Genomic DNA, 26586 nt, shown 5'->3' on the forward strand with positions numbered 1-26586 from the left:
TCCATTTTGCGCCTTTTTACCTTGCTCTCGATGACTTTCTTGAATTTCAACTCGAGAGATGTTCACTAAGATAGCCCCCAAGTACCTAACATGTGTGGAGCTCCGTCCTTCCTGAGTTTCCCCCCTTATCTTTTTCATAAGTACGATGGAGATCCTGAAGAAAGGATGACAACTTCATCATGAGGCATCGATGCGGAGAAATGAAGATGTCAATGTAATGGATCGACTTCTTCGAGAAGAGCAACCAAGACCGAGAAGACTCGATAGAATTTCGTAACCAGATCTTTCGCCCTTACTCCACCTCTTAAATCTCGAGACGAGATTTCTCGTAGTGGAGGAGAATTTTGACGCCCGGATAATTAAGCTACAGTAATCTCTGCTAACAATGCCACGTCACCACGATTACCGTTGTTAATCTTGCGATGATTCAATCCCGTTCGGATTCAAAATTCAAATTCAAGTTAAACAATAAAAGTTTTCAAATATTAAAACCAAAATGTTCTGGATGTGACAAATAATTAGTTAGTAATATTGTTGGAGAAACAATATTTTTGTAAAATGCTTGACTACCCTAGACTAATTAAAAACAATGGCTAAAATAATAATTTAATTGCTTTTGAAATTAGGAAAATATTAAACTAATATATTTTGGCTACAAAGTAGGTTTGGCAATGGCCTATATCGATGATACTAATTTAGGTGCTAAATTGGTATTTCATAAAACTAAAATAAAAGAAATTATAAATAAGACAGAAAAGAAAAATAAGAAGAAAAAAAGAAAAGCCAAAACAAACAAAAGAAAACAAAAGGCCCCAACCCCCACCTGGGCCTCGGCCACCCGATTGGCCCAGCCCACCACCCCTACCCTGCTTAACCCCCTCACACCCCAAAACCCTAGTCCACAACTGCACTACCCCCACACCTCCCCCCACGTCTCTCTCCCCCTCGTCCCGATCTAGATCGGGGTTGCGCCCAATCCCGATGCAGGCGCCCATCCCCGACTGCGCCCTCTTCGCCTGGAACAACTCCGCCGCTAGAGGACCTTGCTGGACCGCCTCCACCTCGTCGCCGCCTTCCTCGTCTCCCTCACCGACTCGCGTCACCAAGCCTCGCCGCCCCGTGCCCCTGCAACGCCGGTGAGGCCATCGACCTCCGCCTTACCTCCTCCTCTCCCCCTCCGTCACCGTGCACACTCGCCGACCGGGCCCCGAACATGCTCACCGCGCCGGCGCACACCTCGGACCACCGCCTTGTACGCGCGCTGACCGTGCTCACCGCATCCTCGCCTCGCCCGGCGCGCCTCCGCACGCGCCCACGGCCATGCTGCCCTACTATCGTGCAGGCACGGCTCCCTTCCCCCTCCCACGCACCGCGTCGTCGTGGCCGCGACCTGCGCCCCTCGCCGCACGCGCTCCGGCGCCCGCTCGCGGCCGCCGCCTCGCACCGTCCTGCTGCATTCGCTCCGCCCCTCTGCTCGCCTCGTCACGCTGACCCTTGCGCCGTCCCCTTGCCCTGCAGCACCTGCATGCCCCGCTCTCCCACCACCCACCGCTGGGCGCAACTCCGGCCGGCCGGCTCACCGCGCCCGCTGGTCGCAGCCAGATGCGGCCCGCCCCGTGCGGCCGTTCGGGCTATGCCCGCACCCAGCGCCCGAAACCCGCTAGACCTCTGGGCCCATGACATGAGGGGCCCACGCCCCAGAACGTCTATTAAAAAAAGGATTAAAAAATATTAGTAATAAAAATAAATTTAATTAATTAACTTAATTAATTAACTTAATTAATCATGTTTAGTTAACCTAATTAACTATGGTTAATTAATTAAACAGTAATTAGATTAGTTAAATCCTAATTAGAATAAACAGAGTATGACCTGCGGGACCCACACGTCAGATTGACTCAGTCAACGCCCTGTTGACTGCTGACGTCTGACGTCAGCATGCACTATTCTGGATAATATTGAGTTAAAATAATTAAGTAAATTCTAAAAATGATTAAATCTTTTAAAATTAATATAAAATAAACCGTAGCTCGGATAGAAAAACTTTGTACATGAAAGTTGCTCAGAACGACGAGACGAATCCGGATACGCAGCCCGTTTATCTGCCACACATCCCTAGCATAGCAAACACGCAACTTTCCCCCTATGGTTCATCTGTCTGAAAACTCGAAACACCGGGGATACTTTCCCGGATGTTTCCCCCTTCGTCGGTATCACCTCCTACCGCGTTAGGGCACACATAGCACTGTGCATTGTCTTGTCATGCACCGTCATGCTTATGTTTGCATTATATTCATTGTTTCTTCCCCCTCTTCTCTCGTGAGACACCGAGACCGACGCCACTGCTACCCAATACGACTACGGTGTTGACGACCCTTACTTCTTGCCAGAGCAACCAGGCAAGCCCCCCCTTGATCACCAGATATCGCCTATTCTTCTCTATACTGCTTGCATTAGAGTAGTGTAGCATGTTACTACTTTCCACTACTAGAAAAAGGGCTATAGATGGGATTGACACTAATGGCGCACCAGACAAGCGGTGCGCCATTAGTATATACTAATGGCGCACCACCTTCTGATACGCCATTAGAGTTGAAACTACTAATGGCGCACCTGGCCCAGGGTGCGCCATTAGTATCAATTTTTTTAACTAGTGCGCCTGTCCAAACATACTAATGGCGCATCCAGACACAGTGCGCCATTACTAGTTGTAATTAGTAATGGCGCACCTGTCGGAAAGTGCGCCACTAATGTTGTTTTTTTATTATATTTTTTATTCCATTTTTGCAAAACTACTAATGGCGCACTGTTCCACCGTGCGCCATTACTAGTTTAAACTAGTAATGCCGCACTCTGGGACAGTGCGCCATTAGTATGTTTTTTTTGCAAAACTACTAATGGCGCACCACCAGAAGGTGCGCCATTAATAACCTGGATTACTAATGGCGCATTTAGAGTTGGTGCGCCATTAGTAAGTGGGCAGCAACAAGATATTTTGGACAACCTCTCCTACCCACACTCACTTTCTCCCCACTTCATTCTCTCCACCTCCTCCTTTTCTCGGGTGCCTCCTCTTTTTCACCTCATTTCCACCATAGATTCATTCAATTTAAATGTTTAATTACCTTGTTTTGATAGGTAAGTAAGGGGGAAGATATATTTATGTTGTTCTCCCTATAACAATGTGCACATGCACTTTTTATGGCCTAGCTAGATCTATGTATGTTCGTGGTGTTGCATATGTTTGTGGTGTTGCATATGTGTTTGTGTTTGGAGGTGTACCGGTATTTGAAATGCGATAGTTGCCAATATTTTGCCGGAATGTTGATCATCGGAATGGATGGCGTAGCCAATGAGCAAGACTTCGACAAGTACGGTGACCCGAGGATCGAACATGACGACGATGATGAAGTAGCAGCATACACCACAAGAAGAAGCAGGACCACCCTACCTAAAGGACGTCCGTTCCACAGAAGAACTCCATTTGCGAAAAAGAAGGGCAAGAAGATTGTGAACAGATAGCTAGCTAAGATCGATTGTATTTAAATTGTAGCCTTCATTTCTCGATTGTATTTCATGGGCACTTTTTGAACTATCATGAATATTTTTAAATTTCATGGACACTCGATCTCGATCCCCCTCCATCTCGATCGCTATTCCACCTCGCCAGATCCGGTCCCCCTCGCCACGATGTCTTGGAGAGGATGGATTTTGTCTTGGAGAGGATGGATTTTGAAGACCATGAAATTTCTGAAACAAAGAAAATTCACCTAAGGACTCATCACGATGTGGACTTTGAAGTAAATCTATATAATTCTGAGACCGTAACCCATTTTGGTTGTAAAAATTGGGAAGCATTTTGCAAGATGTATGGTTTTGATGAGGGTATGCTTATCACCATGGATCTTGGTAATCCTGACATCAACCAAGACAATATGGACATTTGGGTCCTTGTTGATACGCCTCCAGTTCTACCACTATGTGAGTTTCTCAAACATAGTTATTAGCTAATTTATATTGTTTATTTAAAAATAGTTGACAGCTTATTTCCATTGGCAGCTTATTTTTATTGTTCAAAGAATGTGCGGGAGATGGTAGACAAAACCCACTACACCGATGGCTCCGAATTAACAACTTACAAGGAGAAAAATCATCTGGTCGGATTTTGTACTGACATTGAAAATTACATTATCCACAAACAAATCCCTCAACATTATGGTAAATACGTGCCACTAGTGCATGTGTTCAACTACGGTAACTACCATGGAGATACCCTGGTAAGATTTTTACTATTACGACATCTGTGCATCTTTTGCATACTTCTAAAACTAGTACATCATTGCTAACTATGAAGTTATTACTATGTTTTTCAACAGATAATCCCAGAGAATTGTGTGCCTCATATGATGTATCTGAAAGGTAGTGTTAATGTTTTGAACATACAGCCAGGTCATCCTACGAATCTCAACTGTCCATACGAGATTTCTAAAAGAAGTGGAGACATGAAAATCAAAGGATGGAAAAAATGTATGGACAGTCGTAAGGAGCTTCTTGGAAGCAAAAGGAAGCGAAGCGCAAGAATTGGAGACAGGATGTTCTCCATTCTCCATAATGGAGAGTCAGGGTCTATATTGTTTTATGCTATTTTAGCTTAAATAGGGTATTTAGGTCCTGCCTAATACTGATGATCATGTGCTGATGAACAATTAAGTAGGGTTGGTTCGAAGACTATCAAGATGATGATCGTATGACTTGTTATGAATAACGAGTAGAAGTTGTATGATGATGATTAGTAGGACTTGTTAGGATTAGTATTACTTCCGACAAACTCGATACTCGCGGTCTTGAGACTTGTAATGTTTTATCTTTGTTCGGTCTTTTCAATTTGGAGACTAATATGATGAATTGTATTCGGAGACTAATATGATGAATTGTATTCGGAGACTAATCTTATATTGTATTCGATGAATCTGTTGTTGATGTGTGCTGTCTATATTTGTCCAATTATACATTTTGTAACCTGTGCAAAAAACAGAAAATAAAAAAAATAAAAAAAACCTAATATTCATACTAATGGCGCATCACATCACAGTGCGCCATTAGTATGCCAAAGGATACTAATGGCGCATCATTAAACAGTGCGCCATTAGTATGCCGAAGTTACTAATGGCGCATCTTGTTGTCGTGCGCCATTAGTATGCCAAAGCACCTGGGTATACATGGCCCCCTGGGAGGCATACTAATGGCGCACTATTGTATATACTAATGGCGCATCTGAGGTGCGCCATTAGTATACCAGATACTAAAGGCGCACCAGTGGTGCGCCATTAGTAAAATATACTAATGGCGTGGTACTAATGGCGCACCACTAATGCGCCATTAATGGCCAAATTAGGTGCGCCATTAGTAGGCCTTTTTCTAGTAGTGTTCCGTTAATACTATTCTGCTGCATAGCCTGTCATTGTTTCTACAGTTGTTACCCTTACCTGCTATCCTACTGCTTAGTATAGGATGCTAGTGTTCCATCAGTGTCCCTATTCTCTTGTCCGTCGGCCATGCTATACTACTGGGCCGTGATCACTTCGGGAGGTGATCAAGGGCATATGCTATATACTTGATACTGTTACATTACTTATGATACTGTTCGGAGATGGGGGCTGAAGGGGCAGGTGGCTCCATCCCAGTAGAGGTGGGTGTCGGTGTCAAAACCGGTGGATCTCGGGTAGGGGGTCCCGAACTGTGCGTCTAGGCGGATGGTAACAAGAGACAAGGGACACGATGTTTTTACCCAGGTTCGGGCCCTCTCGATGGAGGTAAAACCCTACTCCTGCTTGATTAATATTGATGATATGGGTAGTACAAGAGTTGATATACCACGAGATCAGAGAGGCTAAACCCTAGAAGCTAACCTATGGTATGATTGTTGTTGTTCTATCCTACGGACTAAACCCTCCGGTTTATATAGACACCGGAGGGGGCTAGGGTTACACAGAGTCGGTTACAAGGAAGGAGATCTACATATCCGTATTGCCAAGCTTGCCTTCCACGCCAAGGAGAGTCCCATCCGGACACGGGACGAAGTCTTCAATCTTGTATCTTCATAGTCCAACAGTCCGGCTGTCCGGATACCCCCTAATCCAGGACTCCCTTAGTAGCCCCTGAACCAGGCTTCAATGACGATGAGTCCAGCGCGCAGATTGTCTTTGGCATTGCAAGGCGGGTTCCTCCTTCGAATACTTCATAGAAGATTTGAACACGAGGATCATGTCCGGCTCTTCAAAACAAGTTCCACATGCCACCGTAGAGAGAACAATATTTTCACAAATCTAATCTGCTGATGTATTCTGTAGCGTGACATCACACCACAACCAAGCCTTTATTCGAATCGTTCTTTACTGCCAACCTCAGCGCGTTTCGCGAGGCGGTTTCCTTGGCATGTCTTGTCGAAGCAGAGATCGTGTCCCCTTTATTTACGGGATTCTCATCAACTCGGACGTGGGTAACCCAATCGTGCCCGTTGGTATGTCCCCTCGATCGAAGGTAAGTCCCAAACGGTCACAAGGAGGGCTCTCAGTATTCCACCTCTTTATAAAGGGACCAAGGCCTTACTCTTTTCTTTCGATATCAATCCAATCCGCCTCCCGCCTCGAGTTCCAACACCCAAAGTTTCAGATTCAGGCGCTTCGGACCTTCGATTATGTCCGGATCCAACCTTCAAGGCCGATGGATGCCTTCCTCCATCACGGAGGAAGACGTAATAAAGCTAAGGGAGGCCAGGTACTTGACCGGCAAAATCCCGCATAGGCTGCCTGCTCAAGGGCAGGTTATTCCCACTCCTAAGCCCTGTGAGAGCGTCTTGTTCATATCTCACTTCCTCCGAGGGCTAGGCTTGACGCCGGATCCCTTCGTGAGGGGGCTCATGTTCTATTATGGGCTGGACTTCCACGACTTAGCTTCGGAGTCTATCCTCCACATCTCATCATTCATCATCGTGTGCGAAGCTTTCCTCCGTATTACCCCTCATTTCGGACTATGGATCAAGACCTTCAAAGTGGAGCCGAAGATGGTCGAGGGACAGCAAGCAGAGTGCGGAGGCACTGTAATAAGCAAGAATGCTGACGCCCCATGGCCCGAGGGCTCTTTCCAAGAGGATTCCAGCTTATGTCAACAAGAGTGGTTTTATATCACTGCTCCTAGGGGTACCAAGTGGGTGGCTCCGCCTGTTTTTCACTCAGGTCCCCCGCCACGACTAACGCCATGGGTCAACAAGGGGCTACACTGGGGGCTAGCAAAGGATGTACCCATCTTGCAGAGCCGCATCCGAGATCTCCTGGAGAGAGATGTCAGTCTGGTTGTGGTGACGCAGGTCATGTTAATGCACCGAGTCCTGCCCTGCAAACGCCGTCCCCTCCGCTTGTGGAAGTTCAATCCGGAGGGACCGCGAGCTCTTCAACATTTCCTCGGTATGACGCCCGCGGAGATGCACAAATTGTTCTTCGGACCACAAATAATGCGTCCGGACTCTATTGAGGATGCAGGTCTAAGCTGCAATCGTCCGGATACCCAAGTAAGTAGCCCTGTGTCCGAGTACACCATTCGTTTATTTATCGCAACATCGCTTCTCTAAAAAAGAGCCGCTCTTGAACCAGGAGTGGATAGCGAAGGCAAAGATGATCAGGTGTCCGGCCGCCCTCCCTGAGACATCGCCAGATCCTATGCTCACCAGGATGCTGGAGATCGCGCCTTTGGGAGAAGATGAAGGGGGGAACAAGGAAGCTACTGACTCCGCGAAGGAGGTTGGCCAGAAGGGAGGAATCGAAATTCCTCTCCTCACGGGAAGAAAAGGACCGCCTCTGAAGACCCGGAGACAATGGTCTCAAAGCGGGGGAAGAAATCTTCGCCAAAGGGTCCTGTACTAGGGAATACCCTGGCCGTACTATGCCCTCAAGGGGGTCAGCCCTCCACCGAGCTATAAGTAAAAGGGTGTTTAATAATGAGAGAAACCCTTGTCTTACTCCCGAAAAAATAACCGAAGCATTTATCTTGCAGTTCGGATCTTAGCCCTTCTCAGCAGAGCTCGTCTTCGGGAGATCTTCTTCCAGAGATGATGGAGAGCGGAACGCCTCCCCCTGCCATACCGCCTCATGAGGCGGGTGACCCCGAGGTGTCATCGCGGAGGTTTTCTCTTGATCCGGCAAGGCCAGAAGGTGGTCATGTGGCCGCCCGAAGCCCTCAATATCCGGTTGTTGGAAAAAGCAACCGAATGAGTCCGGCACCGTCTGTTGCGCGGTTGGAGGTACAGAGAGATCTGCTAGGGCGAGCGTCTATCTCAAAAGAGCACCGTACGTTGATGAGTACGGTAATTGAAAGAATTTCGTCCGCGGAGAGCGGGTTGCACGAAGCTGTCATGACTCTACTGACAGGTTTTGAGGTACGTGAAATGATGTACCTTTTTGGCAATACCGCATACTTTAAGATGCGCCCTGTGTAGATAGTAGCCCCTGAGACTCTGGGTGCTGTCAAAGACGACACGCAGAGGATCATAGTCCCAGGTATAATTTTGCCGCCTTAATAAGCAGGTGGCGAAGTGTCCGGTGGCCAGCCGGACTGATTAATTTGCCGAGTTAAAGCGGCAGCTCGACATGGCAGATGCCAACATCGTACTTGTCAACAAGCGGCTTGACGAGGCACAAGGTGTGTACTTTCTCCAGTGACACATGATAAGAGGAGCATGATGCCAGTATGTATAACATATGTTTTAAATGCAGATGGAGCTACGGCCGTGGAGAACCTTCGGGCGGAACTTGCCCGAGCCAAAGAACAAGCCAAGAGAAGTGATGCGGCTTCCCTAAAGGCAATTGAGGAGCTGAAAGCCGAACAGGCTGCTCACTGCCAAAGCAAGGAGAAAATAGCCAAGATGGCTATGGAATTGAAGAGTGGTACTGACCGTTACAAGCTTCTTGAAAAGGAAGATCAAGCGAAGAGGTCGGACCTAGAGAAGTCCACGATAGCGGTCAAGGATACTCGCTCTGCAATGAGAGCGTTGAAGGAGGAGCTGCGTCAGGCCAGAGATATCGCGGTTGGGAAGCCCTTTATGCTGCGGATGAAGTTCGGAGATCCTAAATATGCTCCTTTGGACTGGATGTGGAGTTCTACGGACGCATATCTGGATTTAGCGGCGATTGCTGCTGATGCGGCCGAACACTTCCAAGATCAAAAGGATCGCGAAGTGGAAAAGCTGTTCTGGTCGTAATTTAATGATCCAGAGCGTTCGCTTCCATTGACTCATTGGCTGGCCGAATGGGCCGAGCTGAATAGATTGTCCGGACTTGCCATGAGGTATGTCGTGGATCATCTGTGGCCGGAAAGGCCAAAGCCGAACAATTATTTTAGCTTGGTGCAACAGTTCCTTGGTGCAGTGCCGCATATGAACGTGATGAAGAGGTCAGCGTGCATGGAGGATGCGCGGATGGCCCTTGCCCGTGTCAAGACATACTGGGCAGAGATGGAGGCCACCACCATTGCGGCCCAAGCTTCGGACGAAAGCCGAGTACCTGCCGAGCACTACTTTCAACAAGTTCTGGAGGGCGCTCGTTCGATAGAGGCGCAGTGCTCGAAGAATATTATGTTCTAATGACATGTATTCCCATTGAAAACAATGTTTTGCTGAAATATGAAGGCTATTTTATACTTGTGCCTGCAAGAATTATAATACCTCCTGTGCGGCTGTTTATGTATATATGTATATAACCTGAAAGATGGCAGTCGTCGGCTTCAGCCCCCACGCATATAATGCGGGGGTGTTCGCAGAAGACGCATTTTCACACTTGATCCAACGTCTTGGTCCATTAAGAAGGTGATAGCGCAGCGAACTAGGCAATCGGACTATAATGCTTTATCACTTTCACTTAGCCATAGGAGTTTGACAGTGGGGCTACTATATAGCCCCTGGTGGCTCCGCGCTCACCTGAATTTGGGGCGCGTGTGTGCCTGGTCGGGAAACGGCCCTTCGTTAAGGCGGAGGAATCCCGAAGATTCCGCTAGGTCATCGAGTGGTTGACCAGTCTCACGCTATATCATGACAGTCAGTTTTCGGCTTTCTCTACTGAGGTGCTCGCCTGGCTGAACCGAGGCACAATCGCAGTAGTTCTCCTGGTGCCGCCTTAGCCGATAGAGCGGAACGTAAGGCAGCAAAACGCAGGAGCCGAGCAAACCCAACATTTGACCAAAGACATGATTCGGAGCTGATGCATATAAGGTCAAACTCGCGACGCCGAACACTCCCTAAGGTATTTGGTCTTTGTGATTTTAAACGGGCTGAACGGCGCCCTTTGTAATAAGCCCCTGTTGTCCAGGTACATGCAATATTCTGACGTGGCTACATGCCAAGACGCCAGCCTCCCTTCCGGTTATTCTGAGAATCCAAGGGATGTGTATCAACAAGAGATAGTAAAGAAGGTTTACGCAGGGTCTTAATCGAAAAAGAATCCTTGGAACGGGTCCCTGCTGCACGTCTGCGCCTGTTTCTCCGTTGTGCCGTATCCTAGACGGGTGTAGCACGATGGTCATCTGTAAAAGAGAGGAACTTAGTTGAAAAAGTAGTCGTGCAAAATGTATGTTATATTAAATTAACAAAGTATAATTCCAGATGGGTAAAATTGAGCCTTATTGTCGCTTCTTTACATGCGCGGAGCCCCTTATATAGGGGTATATAGCCATCAGACCTTTATCAGTTATATGGTTATGCCGGACTCGTCTAGCCATGTTCGTGGTCTTAACGACCTGTTGGATGCTCTGGTTGGCGAGGCCGTTTTAGTGTGTGGCTGCCAAGGCAGCCGCACAGTCTTCCGCGTGCGAGGAGCACTCAATATTTCCCTTTAATGAAATGATGCGTCGTGGGCCGGGCATCTTAAGCGTGAGAGACGCATAATGCGGTATTGCGTTAAAGCGAGCGAAGGCTTCGCGTCCCATTAGTGCTTGATAACCACTTTTAAACGGAGCGATGTGGAAGGTTAGCCTTTCTCTACGGAAGTTGTCGGGGGAGTCGAACATAACTTCTAGTGGGAGGGAGCCCGTGCAATGGGCTTCTGGGCCTGGCGTTACTCCTTTAAAGGAAGTATTGCTATGGCTGATTTTTGCTGGATCCACCCCCATTTTGCGGACTGTGTCCTGATATATCAGGTTTAAACTACTGCCGCCGTCCATCAGGACTCATGTAAAATGGTATCCGTCAATTATTGGGTCTAACACCAAGGCAGCCCATCCTGCATGCCGGATACTTGCAGAGTAATCCCGATGGTTGAAGGTGATCGGTTTGGACAACAAGTGGCGAAACTCCGTTGTGATAGGCCGTAGGGCACGTATCTCTATGGGCGCCACTTTGTTTCTCCCCTTTGTCACATGTAACATGTTTACTATTTTGACTTCTGGTGGGAATGTCTTCTGTTCCCCAGTGCTTTGTTTGCGGGGTTCGTCATCGTCTTCACTTGGTGTATCCAGCCCCTTGTGTTCGGCGTTGAGTTTGCCGGATTGCTTGAAGACCCAACATTCTCTATGGGTATGATTTGCAGGCTTATCAGGGGTGCTGTGGATTTGAGTTGTCTTGTCCAGAATTTTGTTTAGGCTAGACAGTTCGTCCCTGCTGTCTTTGAGAGGTAGCTTTTGCTGATCCCGCCGAGAGCTTTGGAACCCGGCATTTACCGCCGCGCTCTTCAGGCTATTTTCCTTATTCCGGCGCTGGTTTTTGCTGCGTTGTGGTTTCCCATTCCCGTTCCTAACTTCAGATGTACTTCGGTTGCTGGTGCTACATCGTGCCAACCAGCTGTCCTCGCCCGCGCAAAAGCGGGTCATGAGGCTTTTTAATGCAGCCATTGTTCTTGGCTTTTCTTGGCCGAGGTGTCTGGCGAGCCATTCGTCTCGGACGCTGTGTTTGAAAGCTGCTAAGGCTTCGGCGTCCGGACAGTCGACTATTTGGTTCTTTTTAGTAAGAAATTTGTTCCAAAGGTTTCGGGCTGACTCTCCGGGCTGTTGAGTTATATGACTTAAATCGTCTGCATCTGGTGGTCGGACATAAGTCCCTTGAAAATTTACCCAAAAGGCGTCCTCGAGCTCTTCCCAACTTCCAATGGTGTTTTCTAGGAGGCTTTTAAGCCAGTGTCTGGCTGGCCCTTTGAGCTTGAGGGGTAGGTACTTGATGGCATGGAGATCATCTCCTCGAGCCATGTGGATATGGAGGATGTAGTCCTCAATCCAGAGCCCAGGGTCTGTAGTTCCGTCGTATGCCTCTATGTTTACGGGTTTGAATCCCTCTAGAAATTCATGGTCCAGCACTTCATCGGTGAAACATAGGGGGTGTGTGGCACCCCTGTATTTGGGTGTACCTGGTGTTCGGGTTTTCTTTGTGTTGCATTGCCTGCTAGTGCATGCTTCTTTGGCCCGTAGATAGATCTGGTTGGGCCGTCTTTTGGATCCGATTCCTCATGTGGATCGCGTGCTGGCTTGTGTGCAGCGTCGTTTGCCGCTCTATGTTGGCCATGAGGTCGTCTATCCGACCGGATGGCTGCTTTGTTTTTTTGATTGCGGGGGCTCTAAGGCCTCCTCATTAAATTCGGGCAATAGCTTTCGCTTCAGGTATCTCGTTATGTGGCGATTGCTGCCATATTTGTCTGTGGTGTTGAGTACTTTGCTCCATCTGGTTCTGAGTGCATCTTCTGCAGTCTTGAGCTTCCGCTTCTGCTTTTTCAGGCTACGCGCAGCGGCGACGAGCCTTTTATGGAGGTTCTTCTGCTCCATGAGCTTATCCGGCGTGAGGTCATCCGAACTGTTATCTTCGCCGGAGACGGGCTGTTCGGTTTGATTATCCGTGTTGTCCTGGTCGGACGGTTGTTCAATGCCATGTTCGTCGTCCGCCGGCTCACCCTGCTCTATCGCTGGGTCCGTATGACCGATGTTTCTGTCGAGGCGGGGTTTGGAGCGGCGCTTACGACGCCGCTTTGACTGCTTTTCGAGGGAACGATCCTTCGCTGCGTCCTTCCGTTCCTCGTCGTCATTTCCTTTGGGTGTGTCCACCATGTATACATCGTGGGATGAGGTGACTGTCCGGTGCCCTATGGGCAGTGGTTCCTGTTCGTCTCCTGCATCGTCGTCCATACCGTCGATGTCTTCGGAGTCGAAGTCGAGCATGTCGGTCAAATCATCGACAGTGGCTACTAAGTGGTGGTGGGTGGGTGTCGAATTTCTTCGTCATCCGCATCCCCATCCCGCCGGTTATAATCCGTCCAGGACTCTTCTGACAAGGAGAGAGACCTTAGTGAGTTTAGTATGTCGCCGAAGGGCGAGTGCTGAAAGATATCCGAGGCGGTGAACTCCATGATCGGCGCCTAATCGGATTCGATTGACAGGGGCGCGGGTGGTTCGGAGTCCAGAGGAGAGTCCGACAATTTGGAGTCACGGGCCTCGCGAAGGGTAAGGCTGGTGTTCGGCTCGATCACCGTTGAGGCTGCAGCCTCCGTGGCGGGGTCTAGCCACCCACACACGGATGGCGCAATTGGCTCCGAATTGAAGGTCGGAGCGGTTGCAGGTGCGGTCCCCCGAACACTGTTCGGCTGCAGAGCTAAATCATTCCCATCGTGACAGTGTGATGCACTCGGCCGGGGCTCGAATCCGTCGAAGATCAAGTCTCTGCGGATGTCGGCCGTGTAGTTTAAGCTTCCAAACCTGACCTCATGGCCAGGGGCGTAACTTTCAATCTGCTCCAGATGGCCAAGCGAATTGGCCCGCAGTGTAAAGCCACCGAATACAAAAATCTGTCCGGGGAGAAAAGTCTCACCCTGGACTGCATCGCTAACGATGATCGAAGGAGCCATCAAGCCTAACGATGACGACACAGAGGAACTCTCAATGAAAGCACCAATGTCGGTGTCAAAACCGGCGGATCTCGGGTAGGGGGTCCCGAACTTTGCGTCCAGGCGGATGGTAACAGGAGACAAGAGACACGATGTTTTTACCCAGATTCGGGCCCTCTCGATGGAGGTAAAACCCTACTCCTGCTTGATCAATATTGATGATATGGGTAGTACAAGAGTTGATCTACCAGGAGATTAGAGAGGCTAAACCCTAGAAGCTAGCCTATGGTATGATTGTTGTTATTCTGTCCTACGGACTAAACCCTCCGGTTTATATAGACACCGGAGGGGGCTAGGGTTAGACAGAGTTGGTTACAAGGAAGGAGATCTACATATCCGTATTGCCAAGCTTGCCTTCCACGCCAAGGAGAGTCCCATCCGGACATGGGACGAAATCTTCAATCTTGTATCTTCATAGTCCAACAGTCCGGCCAAAGGTTATAGTCCGGCTGTCCGGATACCCCCTAATCCAGGACTCCCTCAGTGGGCCTGGGTTCCCGACGGTCCCCGACTATTACTTTGTGGCGGAGCGACAGGGCAGGCTAAGACTACCTAGGAGAGAGGTGGGCCTGGCCCTGGTCGGCGTCCGCGGTTACTTCAAAATAACACGCTTAACGAGTTCTGGGTATTTGATCTAAGTCTGGCCATTTGGTCTATACGCACTAACCAACTATGCGGGAACAGTTATGGGCACTCGACGTCGTGGTATCAGCCGAAGCCTTTGTGACGTCAGCGACTGAGCGACGCGCGCCGGGTTGGACCGTGTAACGTAACTTTCTTTGAAATGGAGGTTGCTAGGTCTGCTCTTCGGCCGCGTACGCAACGTGCAGGTGTGCAATGTGCGATGGGCCCAGACGCCTGCGCGCATAGGATTTAGACCGGCGTGCTGAACTCTCTGTTGTGCCTAGGTGGGGCTGCGACGTGTTGATCTTCCGCGGCCGGGCATGACCCAGAAAAGTGTGTCCGGCCAAATGAGATCGAGCGTGTTGGGTTATGTGGTGCACCCATGCAGGGAAGTTTATCTATTCGAATAGCCGTGTCCTCGGTAAAAGGACGACCCGGAGTTGTACCTTGACCTTATGACAACTAGAACCGGATACCTAATAAAACACACCCTTCCAAGTGCCAGATACAACCCGGTGATCACTCTCTAACAGGGCGACGAGGAGGGGATCGCCGGGCAGGATTATGCTATGCGATGCTACTTGTTGAACTTACCATCTACTCTCTCCTACATGCTGCAAGATGGAGGTGGCCAGAAGCGTAGTCTTCGACAGGATTAGCTATCCCCCTCTTATTCTGGCATTCTGTAGTTCATTCCACCTATCTGGCCCTTTACACATATACCCATACATATGTAGTGTAGCTCCTTGCTTGCAAGTACTTTGGATGAGTACTCAAGGTTGCTTTTCTTCCTCTTCCCCCCCTTTCCCTTCTACCTGGTTGTCGCAACCAGATGCCGGAGCCCAGGAGCCAGACATCACCGTTGACGACAACTCCTATTACACTGGAGGTGCCTACTACTACGTGCAGGCCGCTGACGACGACCAGGAGTAGTTTAGGAGGATCCCAGGCAGGAGGCCTGCGCCTCTTTCAGTCTGTATCGCAGTTTGTGCTAGCCTTAAGGCAAACTTGTTTAACTTATCTCTGTACTCAGATATTGTTGCTTCCGCTGACTCGTCTATGATCGAGCACTTGTATTCGAGCCCTCGAGGCCCCTGGCTTGTGTTATGATGCTTGTATGACTTATTTATGTTTTAGAGTTGTGTTGTGATATCTTCCTGTGAGTCCCTGATCTTGATCGTACACGTTTGCGTGCATGATTAGTGTACGATTGAATCGGGGGCGTCACACCGTTGCAACCCACGAGCGTTCTTCTAGTACTTCATACTAAACTAGTAAAAATGGCTGGAAGAATCTCTGAGAACTTTATTCCAATGGTGCCAAGTTTCCTTTTATAACTAATGCTGGGATCGATTCTCAGCCTAAACGTAACACTAAGCTCACCTCATGAACAATTTAATCGAAGGAAGAGAAGTACACGAAGGCATCAATACTTACACACTACACAAGCAAACAGCCAAGCCCACCATGCCTCCACCAACGATAGCAACGTCGAGCTCATCATCTTAAACTTTCACACCGCCAACCTTCTCCGCGCGATCCTACATGTCAACACACAGATTCACCACCGGTTACACACATTTGGAATGAAACCTCAATCAATCTCGCAACTCGCAGCGCCCTGAACGAGCCATTTCTCTTAACACTACGGGTTGACAGCATAGGTGATTACAGGGGAGAAAAGTACCTGTGAATTGGCCACCCCCGCCAGCGCTCCGTTGACCCGCGCCTCCTTTCAAAGCAGTTGCTGGTGCATAAGCCGGAGGCGTACATGCCCTCGTCGCCGAGTTCGCCGCCCGCCGCGCGCAGCGCCGCCTCCGCTCGCCTGACTCAAGTTCGACGCTCTCGTCGCCGAGTTCACCGCCCGCCGCACGTAGCGCCGCCTCCGCTCGCCTGGCTCAAGCTCGACGCCCTCGTCGTCGAGTTCTCTGCCCGCCCTTGGAGACGGCACAACCCGCTCGTCTCCGCCGCTCGACACCACGACGTTGGTCCTAGTGGAGCTGCGAGACCGTGAACTATTTTCCTGGTCTCCGCCGCCACCTGCCTCCTCTCCGACGTCACCGCCGCATGGTCGCTCTCCTGAGTGTGCCCCTAGGAGAGAGATGGGTGGGATGTAGAATGGGCGGTGGGGGAAGAGGATAAGACCCGAGAGGCGTTCGTGACGAGGCGTTTATTTTCCGAATAAAAAAAGGGTGACATGGCTGATCTCCCTGCTCTAATATTCGTGCTAATGATCCTACGGCGCAAAGCACATTCAGGACCAGGATGGAAAACATGGCACGTTCGGAAGTTATTGATTCCGTAAATAAAACTACTAAACACAACTAATGAAGGCTACCATGTCCTGCCAAACGAAACTACTCATAAGAAATTTGGCGGAAAGCGCTTCAGCCAAATGAAGCTACTAAACGAAGAACCTTCCTCCTTAAGAAAACACCACCACCTAATCTAGCCATGATCGCCTAATCAAGTATAATTAGCACCTTCCGCCAAATGTATAAACGCCTTCCACACTACTTTCCGTGAAATTTAGCGCAATTAGCACAAGGTCTTCCACCAAATGCTAGCCATTCTGAGCGGGCGAAGAGTAAAGACAGTACGTGGTGCCTTTTGATTAACCAGATGGATGTCCAAACTTCCACGAAACCCCCTTTGTTTGTCACCAGTTTACGGAGAAAATGGACATCCAGACGCGTCAGCGGACCGATGCGGGACTCGTGGATTGTCTCAAAAAAAGTCGTTCACTCGCTCCTTTTTTTAGAGGAGTTCGCTCGCTTCTGCTGCTTCGCTTTGTCTAAAAAAGAGTTTTTTTAAAAAAATCTTTGTCTAAAAAAAGAAAAAAGGTTCATATAAGTAAAGGAAATATGAAAAAGTTCATCGAATTTGAAAAACAAACCATCGAATTATTAAAAAAGTTCATCGAATTAAAAAAAATTCATCGAATTTGAAAACAATTCATCAAAATTTAAGAAAGAGTTCATCGATTTTGCAGAAAAAGTTAATTGAACCAGGAAGAAGAAAAAAGGGAAAAGGAAAGTAGATGGAAGAAAAGGATGAGAAAGATGTACGTAGTCACACAAGGTTGGGTGGTGGGTTGGTCAGTGTAGTGAACCTCGATGGAGGAGGTTGCCGGTTTGATTCTACCATTGCTGGACTAGACCACGGGCTGCTATTTTCGGACTTGGGCCTGCTTAGAACTACAAGTACAACCGGTACAAATACACGAGGTGATGCTTACGAATAAGGGGCTTGCATGTTCTAACTAAAAAAGTTGCAGTCTTTTTCCCTGCCGCGAGGGTTAGGGCTTTTTTTTCTCCCGAAGGCGATCTTCGTAGCCGTCGTGAGTCTTTTGCCCTACCGTCGACCTTCCCCTCCTACTGGGGCTCGGACCGATCAATGGGTGGCTCTTGCAGCCGCCACCCGATCTTTGCCTCGCTCGAGGGTGTTGGGCGACCTAGGGCTCCATCAACAACCCGATCTGCTTATTCGGGTTAGGGTTCCACTCTTTGTGATGGGCAAGTCATCATGTTCCTCATCGATGGATGGAACAACCTGCCTGATGAAGGAGTTGGGTCTCCGGGAGGAGGACATAGACAATGTTGTCTTCGATGAAAAAGAAGATCTTCGCAGCCGCCGTGAGTCTTTTGCCCTACCGTCGTGAGTCTTTTGCCCTACCGTTGACCTTCCCCTCGTACTGGGGCTCGGACCGATCAATGGGTGGCTCTTGCAGCCGCCACCCGATCTTCGCCTCGCTCAAGGGTGTTGGGTGACCTAGGGCTCCATCAACAACCCGATCTCCTTATTCGGGTTAGGGTTCCAATCTTTGTGATGGGCAAGTCATCATGTTCCTCATCGATGGATGGAACAACCTGCCTGATGAAGGAGTTGGGTCTCCGGGAGGAGGACATAGACAATGTTGTCTTCGATGAAAAAGAAGCTCCGCCTGCGGTGAACAGATGGATGGTGTTTGCTAGGGTAAACATGGAAAACCCTACAGTAAGTTCTGGTTTTTGAAGAACATGCACTCTGCTTGGGATCTCACGCAAAGTCAAAGTTTCGGCCACTAGAGGACAATCTATATACCCTGCAGTTCTTTTGTTTGGGTGATTGGGAATGTGTGACGCAAGGAGGGCCATGGCACTTCTGAGGTAACGCAGTCTTGATTGCGCCTTATGATGGGGTGACAAAGCCAACACCAATTCAGCTTAACACACTTGATTTATGGATCCAAATCCACGACGATCCCGACATATATTCCCATATGGTTCCTGCCCTAGCAGCTAAAGTGGGTGAAGTGTGGTATGCCGAGACCCAAAACCATGACTTCACGGGAAACTTTTTCCGCATTTGGGTCATAATTGATGTTAGGAAGCCGCTCAAGAATGTTGTTTCAATGATCTGGGATCTGAAACGCCAGATTTATTTAGTCAAATATGAATGTCTCCTAGATTGGTGCTCAGTTTGTGGTCATCTTGGAGAAGTGTTCAAGGAACGCGATGAAGGATGTCCTGTTGGGGAACATAGCACAAAAAAAAATCGCCCTACGATCACCCAAGAACACTATGAAGTTGAGGTTCGGATCGGATCGTTACCAACTCCGAGTTGCAGCGGTAGAAGAGTCAGTGTAGATTGTTCTTGGAGGCCCTCAAACCGTAGATGAATGATCCCACAAATCACCCACGAACAATCCCTTGAAGGAAGACCGAAAGCATGAGCTCTCCACAGATTGCAAGCGTACGGTCTTCACGATCCGGCAGTGCTTCATCATACAGAGCTAATCGTCGCCAGATAATTAGAGGGAGCAGATTAGAACCACACTGGACATCTAATTATGAGGATTAGAGGAACTGGATCTAGCTCTAATTGGAACAATTATAACTAGACTAGAGAACTAGAGGAGGCTCCAAAACTTGTGTGTGTAAAAGTGCCCAAAACCTCTAGTATACATAGGTTGGAGGGGGAGAGGGGGGAGCCACACATGGGGAAGGATTCGCCCCCCTTGCGCCAGCCCTAGGGGAAGGAGGAATCATCCCCTTTGTCCAATTCAGCCTCCCAATTATGGCTAAGGGGCCGCCACCCCCTATTGGGCCTTTGTGGCCTCCTTCCACCACTTTGCCTTTTAAGGCCCGTTGATATTAAATTAAATAAAAGGCCTCTGAACAATTACTAGAGCCTTTTATTATTAGTTTAACATCACTGGAAATATTTTCCACCTATATATTATTTATCGAAAATACCCGATATTGCCCAATAAACTCCAAAACCCTTTCGATGACCCCGAAATGCTTCTGGTTCCTTTTGAAACTATTTTGAATATTAGTGAAATGTTTCAAAAATATATTATCATTATTTCTATCCTACTAACACTTAGTAGATCATTATTACCTTAAGCTTGTGACCCTATAGGTTCAGTAAAACATAGACATGAACAAAACTCCTTTCATTCAATGACCGATAGCGAAATAGTGGACATCCATATCGACCCCTATGAGTACAAGAATAACATTCGAGTGAAACTTTGGTTATCATGTGCTATTCCCCTTACTTCGCGATACTTTATAAAACCCGAGGTGAGATGTATCAGTATCCCCTTGAGTCATACACATGCTCACTCACTACAAAAAAATACACTTCTGTGATGATACGTGTTTGTCACAGTAGGTCGCGTTTTCTGTTATGCATGTACATCCATGACAAATTTATGATAGAATCAAGATAGTCATACCTGTGCTGTCGTAGAAGTGTTCCATGACATTGCCAAAATTATCATCACGGAAGTGTCCACTTCCATGACGATAAATCGCGCGTCACAGAAATGCTTTCGTCAAGGGTGACCGACACGTGGCATCCACCGTAATGGAACGCTGTTAAGCTATCGGGTCGGATTTTGGATCCGATAACCCGTTAACAGCCACGACCAATGCCGATTTTCCACGTGTAAAATTCTGATTGGCTGATGGATCCAACGGGCGAGATGGGCCTATGATATGTTGACACGTGTACCGGCCCAAAAGTGACCCACAAAGATTAAATGGGCCGGCCCAACCAAAGGCCCATAAGATTTAGCGGACCATAATGGGCCGGCCCAGCTAAAGGCCCACAAAATTTAGCGGACCATAATGGGCTGGCCCAGCTAAAGGCCCACATGATTTTGCAGATCATAATGGGCCGGCCTAGCTAAAGGCCCACAAGATTTTGCAGACCATAATGGGCCGGGCCAGCTAAAGGCCCACAAGATTCTGCCGACCATAATGGGCCGGCCCAGCTAAAGGCCCAACATTCTCTGTCAAATCGGCCCGTCAACAGTGTTTCCTAAACTTGTCATCAACGCGGCCCATTGTCACTTCTGGCCCGTTAACAGTCCGCTAAGTAATTGGGCCGAATTACGGCCTGGTGTATTTCCGGCCTGTTAAAGGTCCGGCTTCATTTGGGCCCATTTACAGGCCATCAAAACTTTCGGCCCATAAACGACCGTGAAGGATTTGGGTCATATTCGGCCATGTCTGACATTCGGCCTGTTCGAGGCCCACTATAGCTTTGGGCCACTTTCGGCCTGTTGTCATTTTCGGCCTGTTAACGCCGGACGTAAACCATGGGCCATATGTGGCCCAACGTCATATCGGGCCCATTAACGTCCCATATAAAAATGACGATAATCTAGCCCGACCGAAGTTCCGGCCTGTTAAAGGCCCGTGTATTAGGTCGGCGCATTTACGGCCTGTCCGAATTTTGGCCTGTTAAAGTCCAGTGGGTTATTTGGCACAATCAGGGCCCAATCTCACTTTTGGTCTATTAAAGGCCCATGTATTTATGGGCTCGAGATATTTACACCTATAAATGGCCTATTTTTACTGAGGGCCCAAATAATGTTTAGGCCTGTTAAAGGCCCACTATGGGCATAGGCCTACCAGAAAAATATGAAAGCTTATGCTGATTTAGGCCCAGATATTTTTAGTGGGCTACATGCCAATTTCGGCCCATAATCTTTTTAGCCCAATTGGAATGGGCCCGACGAATGTTGGCTTGTTGGGCTCCTAAGAAGCTTTCGGCCGATTACATTACTAAGATAAACCTACACTATACAAAAATAGCGTCGTAATTACTGCAGCCTGAGGCAGCATCATAAATGTTGTATCACAACAAAATAAATTCCAACCATACAACAAAAGGCCCGTTGGCATAAAGATTACAGTCCTTCTAGATAAAAGCACCATCAGATGTATAGAAGCACAGATCATTTGACCTGAGTGCTAATGTTTCAGGCTGTAGAATCTGATGGAGCAGCATGATCTCCACCTTTTTTCCGCCATTGCTCTTGAACAACGAAGCGAATGTCTGATAGTTTGGTTTCAAAACCATTCATATCTTGACGACATTTCTCAACCACTATTCTTGTTTCCGAAACAACGTCCATTAGGGATTGGACTTGTGTCTGGAGCACAGATATATCACTCTGTCTAGCAGGAAGATTTTGTTCAGTAGGAGATTTGGACGAGGTTACCTTGACAACCAACCCAGAATTACGCAGGAAGGTGCCTTTTGCACTGTTAGTGGAGAGATACTGACGCACTGCAGCAAGAGGTGACATTGTGCCTGTAGTAGCCTCGTCACCTTCAGGTGGTTGTGGCTGTTCAATCATTTGTTTCATAGCTTCCTGAAAGTTTGAACTTGTAGATTAGTGTACCAGATAAGTTACTAATGAGACAAAAACAAACAAAGTAGGTTAAACGTTTATACATAACTTATTTTGGTGAACTAATGTAATACATTAGCATGTATTGTAGTGCCAACTACATAATAAAATCACTTTCGGAACATATGTCCATGTAGCATGCCTACTGTATTGTCTATTTCCTCACATTCCTTGATATCTAAGGATAAAGAGACATGGTTTAAAGTAGGATGAACATAGTATGACATCATTCATATCATGGGCAAACATATATAAAACAAACAGGCTATTTTATCATTGTGTGCGCACTTGAACATAACAACTAGATTACAGATCAAGACCAAAAGAATATCCTTCATCTCTTTTAAACCATGTAAGGTGAAATGATACGTTAAGAAAACTGTGAATAAAAGTGAACATAGTAACTGACATTGGCTGCAAACCAAGTAGTTAAATGAACACATCACAGTACCAATCAGTTCAAGGCAGGCGGAGTAAGGACTTACAACAGCGGCTTGAACTGGTGTGCTCATGCCCTTCATCTTGCTGGTGTGGCAATCCTTGAATATTTGCACTGCATTCAGTTCAGGTTCTTTTTGGTCCACATGGGATTTCCTCTATATTTGGAACAAGTCAATATAGATACGATAATATGGCACAAAAAAAGAAGGAATAGCAGCTATTTACAAGAGCCTCGCAGTGTGGAATATAGCTACGAGATCCTGTGGTCTGTTGGAATTTCACTTTAGAACGGTTGGTTTTGTTCTTCAAACAGTTAGCCTAGAAGAAGATACACCTGTAAGGCACATGCATAAATACAAGTTCAATATGTGGTCTGATCAAATACATATAGCCTACCTGATACTTTGGATCAGACCAGTGTTTAACAAGGGCTGTCCAGTCTTCATCTAGAATATATTCCACTGGAGATGTTTGGGCGATTTCATTGTTAGCCTTGCCTTCAAAGTGATATTTTCTAAGGTGGTACCGATACTGTCGCAGAGCAGACTGAAAAACATGAGTGCATGCTTGTCTAGTTGCATCATCTTTCGGATCCAACTTGAACCTCATCTGTTGAAAAAAGAATGTGAGTCTTATTAGGAGGAAGCTAGAAAATATGGGACAGAGCAAGACAATATTACTAATTGCGATGAATAACATTACTTACGGATAAATGGTCAAGGAAGGTGTTAAACTGGGTATTGTCTTTCTCATTCCTGTACTGGATCCATGTTGGGAGGATACGTGCATGACACCTAATGGCAACGGCTGCCTCTGATACTAACTTGGCTCAAAATGGATCTCCATTCTTCCTCCTTTAGATTTTGTTAATCTGTCAAGTATTATCCCTGATGTCTGTTTCCGCTTGCGCCGTGGTGCTAGTTCAACAACGAATATGGAAAGTGTTAGTGTACATCAAACTGTGAGAGTACATATAAAGGAGCATGCAACTGCAGCTTGACTCGATCAGGTAGCGTCTTGGTGTTGATGCTCATGAGGTTCATCTGATCTTGCCAAGTCCTATTGTGTCAGCAGTGCTTCGGAAGTAGTGTTAGGTGTGAAGGCAGCTTGGGAACTGGCCAGTTCCGGAGCAAACGAACGAGTAACTGGTTGAGATGCTGGTACAGTTGAAGAGGATGCTGCAGCTGGTGGAGCAGGTGATACTGTGATTGTAGATTTCGCCGGTGGACTTGGACCTTCTAATGTTGGGGAACATAGTAATTTCAAAAAATTTCCTACGCACACGCAAGATCATGGTGATGCATAGCAACGAGAGGGGAGAGTGTTGTCTACGTACCCACGCAGACCGACTGCGGAAGCGTTGACGCAACATAGAGGAAATAGTCGTACGTCTTCCCGATCCGACCGATCCAAGCACTGTTACTCCGGTACCACCGAGTTCTTAGCACACGTACAGCTCAATGACGATCCCCGGGCTCCAATCCAGCAAAGCTTCGGGGATGAGTTCTGTCAGCACGACGGCGTGGTGACGATCTTGATGTTCTACCGACGCAGGGCTTCACCTAAGCACTACAACGATATGATCGAGGTGGAATATGGTGGCAGGGGGCACAGAACACGGCTAAGGAATGATCTCAATGATCAACTTGTGTGTCTAGAGGTGCCCCCCTGCCCCCGTATATAAAGGAGCCAAGGGGGAGGGGGCGACCGGCCAGGAGGTGGGCACAGGAGGAGTCCTACTCCTACCGGGAGTAGGACTCCCCCCCCCCCAATCCTAATTGGACTAGGATTCCCCAAGGGGAAAAGAGGGAGAGGGGGGGGGCGGCCACCTCTCCTAGTCCTAATAGGACTAGGGGAGGGGGGAGGCGCGCGGCCACCTTGGGCTTCCCCTTTCTCCTTTCCACTAAAGCCCATTAAGGCCCATATGGCTCCCGGGGGGTTCCGGTAACCTCCCGGTACTCCGGTAAAATCCCGATTTCACCCGAAACACTTCCGATATCCAAACATAGGCTTCCAATATATCAATCTTTATGTCTCGACCATTTCGAGACTCCTCGTCATGTCCGTGATCACATCCGGGACTCCGAACTAACTTCGGTACATCAAAATGCATAAACTCATAATAACTGTCATCGTAACGTTAAGCGTGCGGACCCTACGGTTCAAGAATAATGTAGACATGACTGAGACAAATCTCCGGTCAATAACCAATAGCGGGACCTGGATGCCCATATTGGCTCCTACATATTCTACGAAGATCTTTATCGGTCAGACTGCATAACAACATACGTTTGTTCCCTTTGTCATTGGTATGTTACTTGCCCGAGATTCGATCGTCGGTATCCAATACCTAGTTCAATCTCGTTACCGGCAAGTCTCTTTACTCCTTCCGTAATACATCATCTTGCAACTAACTCATTGGTTGCAATGCTGGCAAGGCTTTATGTGATGTGCATTACCGAGAGGGCCCAGAGATACCTCTCCGACAATCGGAGTGACAAATCCTAATCTCGAAATACGCCAACCCAACATCTACCTTTGGAGACACCTGTAATGCTCCTTTATAATCACCCAGTTATGTTGTGACGTTTGGTAGCACCCAAAGTGTTCCTCCGGCAAACGGGAGTTGCATAATCTCATAGTCATAGGAACACGTATAAGTCATGAAGAAAGCAATAGCAACATACTAAACGATCGGGTGCTAAGCTAATGGAATGGGTCATGTCAATCAGATCATTCAACTAGTGATGTGATCTCGTTAATCAAATAACAACTCTTTTGTTCATGGTTAGGAAACATAACCATCTTTGATTAACGAGCTAGTCAAGTAGAGGCATACTAGTGACACTGAGTTTGTCTATGTATTCACACATGTATTATGTTTCCGGTTAATACAATTCTAGCATGAATAATAAACATTTATCATGATATAAGGAAATAAATAATAACTTTATTATTGCCTCTAGGGCATATTTCCTTCAGTCTCCCACTTGCACTAGAGTCAATAATCAAGATTACACTGTAATGACCCTAACACCCATGGAGTCTTGGTGCTGATCATGTTTTTCTCGTGGAAGAGGCTTAGTCAATGGGTCTGCAACATTCAGATCCGTATGTATCTTGCAAATCTCTATGTCTCCCACCTGGACTAGATCCCGGATGGAATTGAAGCGTCTCTTGATGTGTTTGGTCCTTTGTGAAATCTGGATTCCTTTGCCAAGGCAATTGCACCAGTATTGTCACAAAAGATTTTCATTGGACCCGATGCACTAGGTATGACACCTAGATCGGATATGAACTCCTTGATCCAGACTCCTTCGTTCGCTGCTTCCGAAGCAGCTATGTACTCCGCTTCACATGTAGATCCCGCTACGACGCTTTGTTTAGAACTGCACCAACTGACAGCTCCACCGTTTAATGTAAACACGTATCCGGTTTGCGATTTAGAATCGTCTGGATCAGTGTCAAAGCTTGCATCAACGTAACCAATTACGGTGAGCTCTTTGTCACCTTCATATACGAGAAACATATCCTTAGTCCTTTTCAGGTATTTCAGGATGTTCTTGACCGCTGTCCAGTGATCCACTCCTGGATTACTTTGGTACCTCCCTGCTAAACTTATAGCATGGCATACATCATGTCTGGTACACAGCATTGCATACATGATAGAGCCTATGGCTGAACCATAGGGAACATCTTTCATTTTCTCTCTATCTTCTGCAGTGGTCGGGCATTGAGTCTGACTCAACTTCACACCTTGTAACACAGGCAAGAACCCTTTCTTTGCTTGATCCATTTTGAACTTCTTCAAAATCTTGTCAAGGTATGTGCTTTGTGAAAGTCCAATTAAGCGTCTTGATCTATCTCTATAGATCTTTATGCCTAATATGTAAGCAGCTTCACCGAGATCTTTCATTGAAAAAC

At 47.5% G+C, this 26586-nt stretch overlaps 1 long non-coding RNA gene across 1 annotated transcript; it reads right to left on the reverse strand.

Annotated features, from left to right (window-relative positions):
* Window positions 1–15813: 15813 nt before the first annotated feature.
* Window positions 15814–16683, reverse strand: LOC125526993. Its single transcript, XR_007291934.1, has 2 exons — window positions 16216–16683; window positions 15814–16069 (listed from the first exon to the last, which is right to left on the reverse strand). It is a non-coding gene; the product is annotated as an uncharacterized LOC125526993 (long non-coding RNA).
* Between the last annotated feature and the right edge of the window lie 9903 nt (window positions 16684–26586).

The sequence above is a fragment of the Triticum urartu genome, unplaced genomic scaffold (assembly GCF_003073215.2).
Source record: "Triticum urartu cultivar G1812 unplaced genomic scaffold, Tu2.1 TuUngrouped_contig_25, whole genome shotgun sequence".
In the NCBI taxonomy this organism is placed as follows: Eukaryota; Viridiplantae; Streptophyta; class Magnoliopsida; order Poales; family Poaceae; genus Triticum; species Triticum urartu.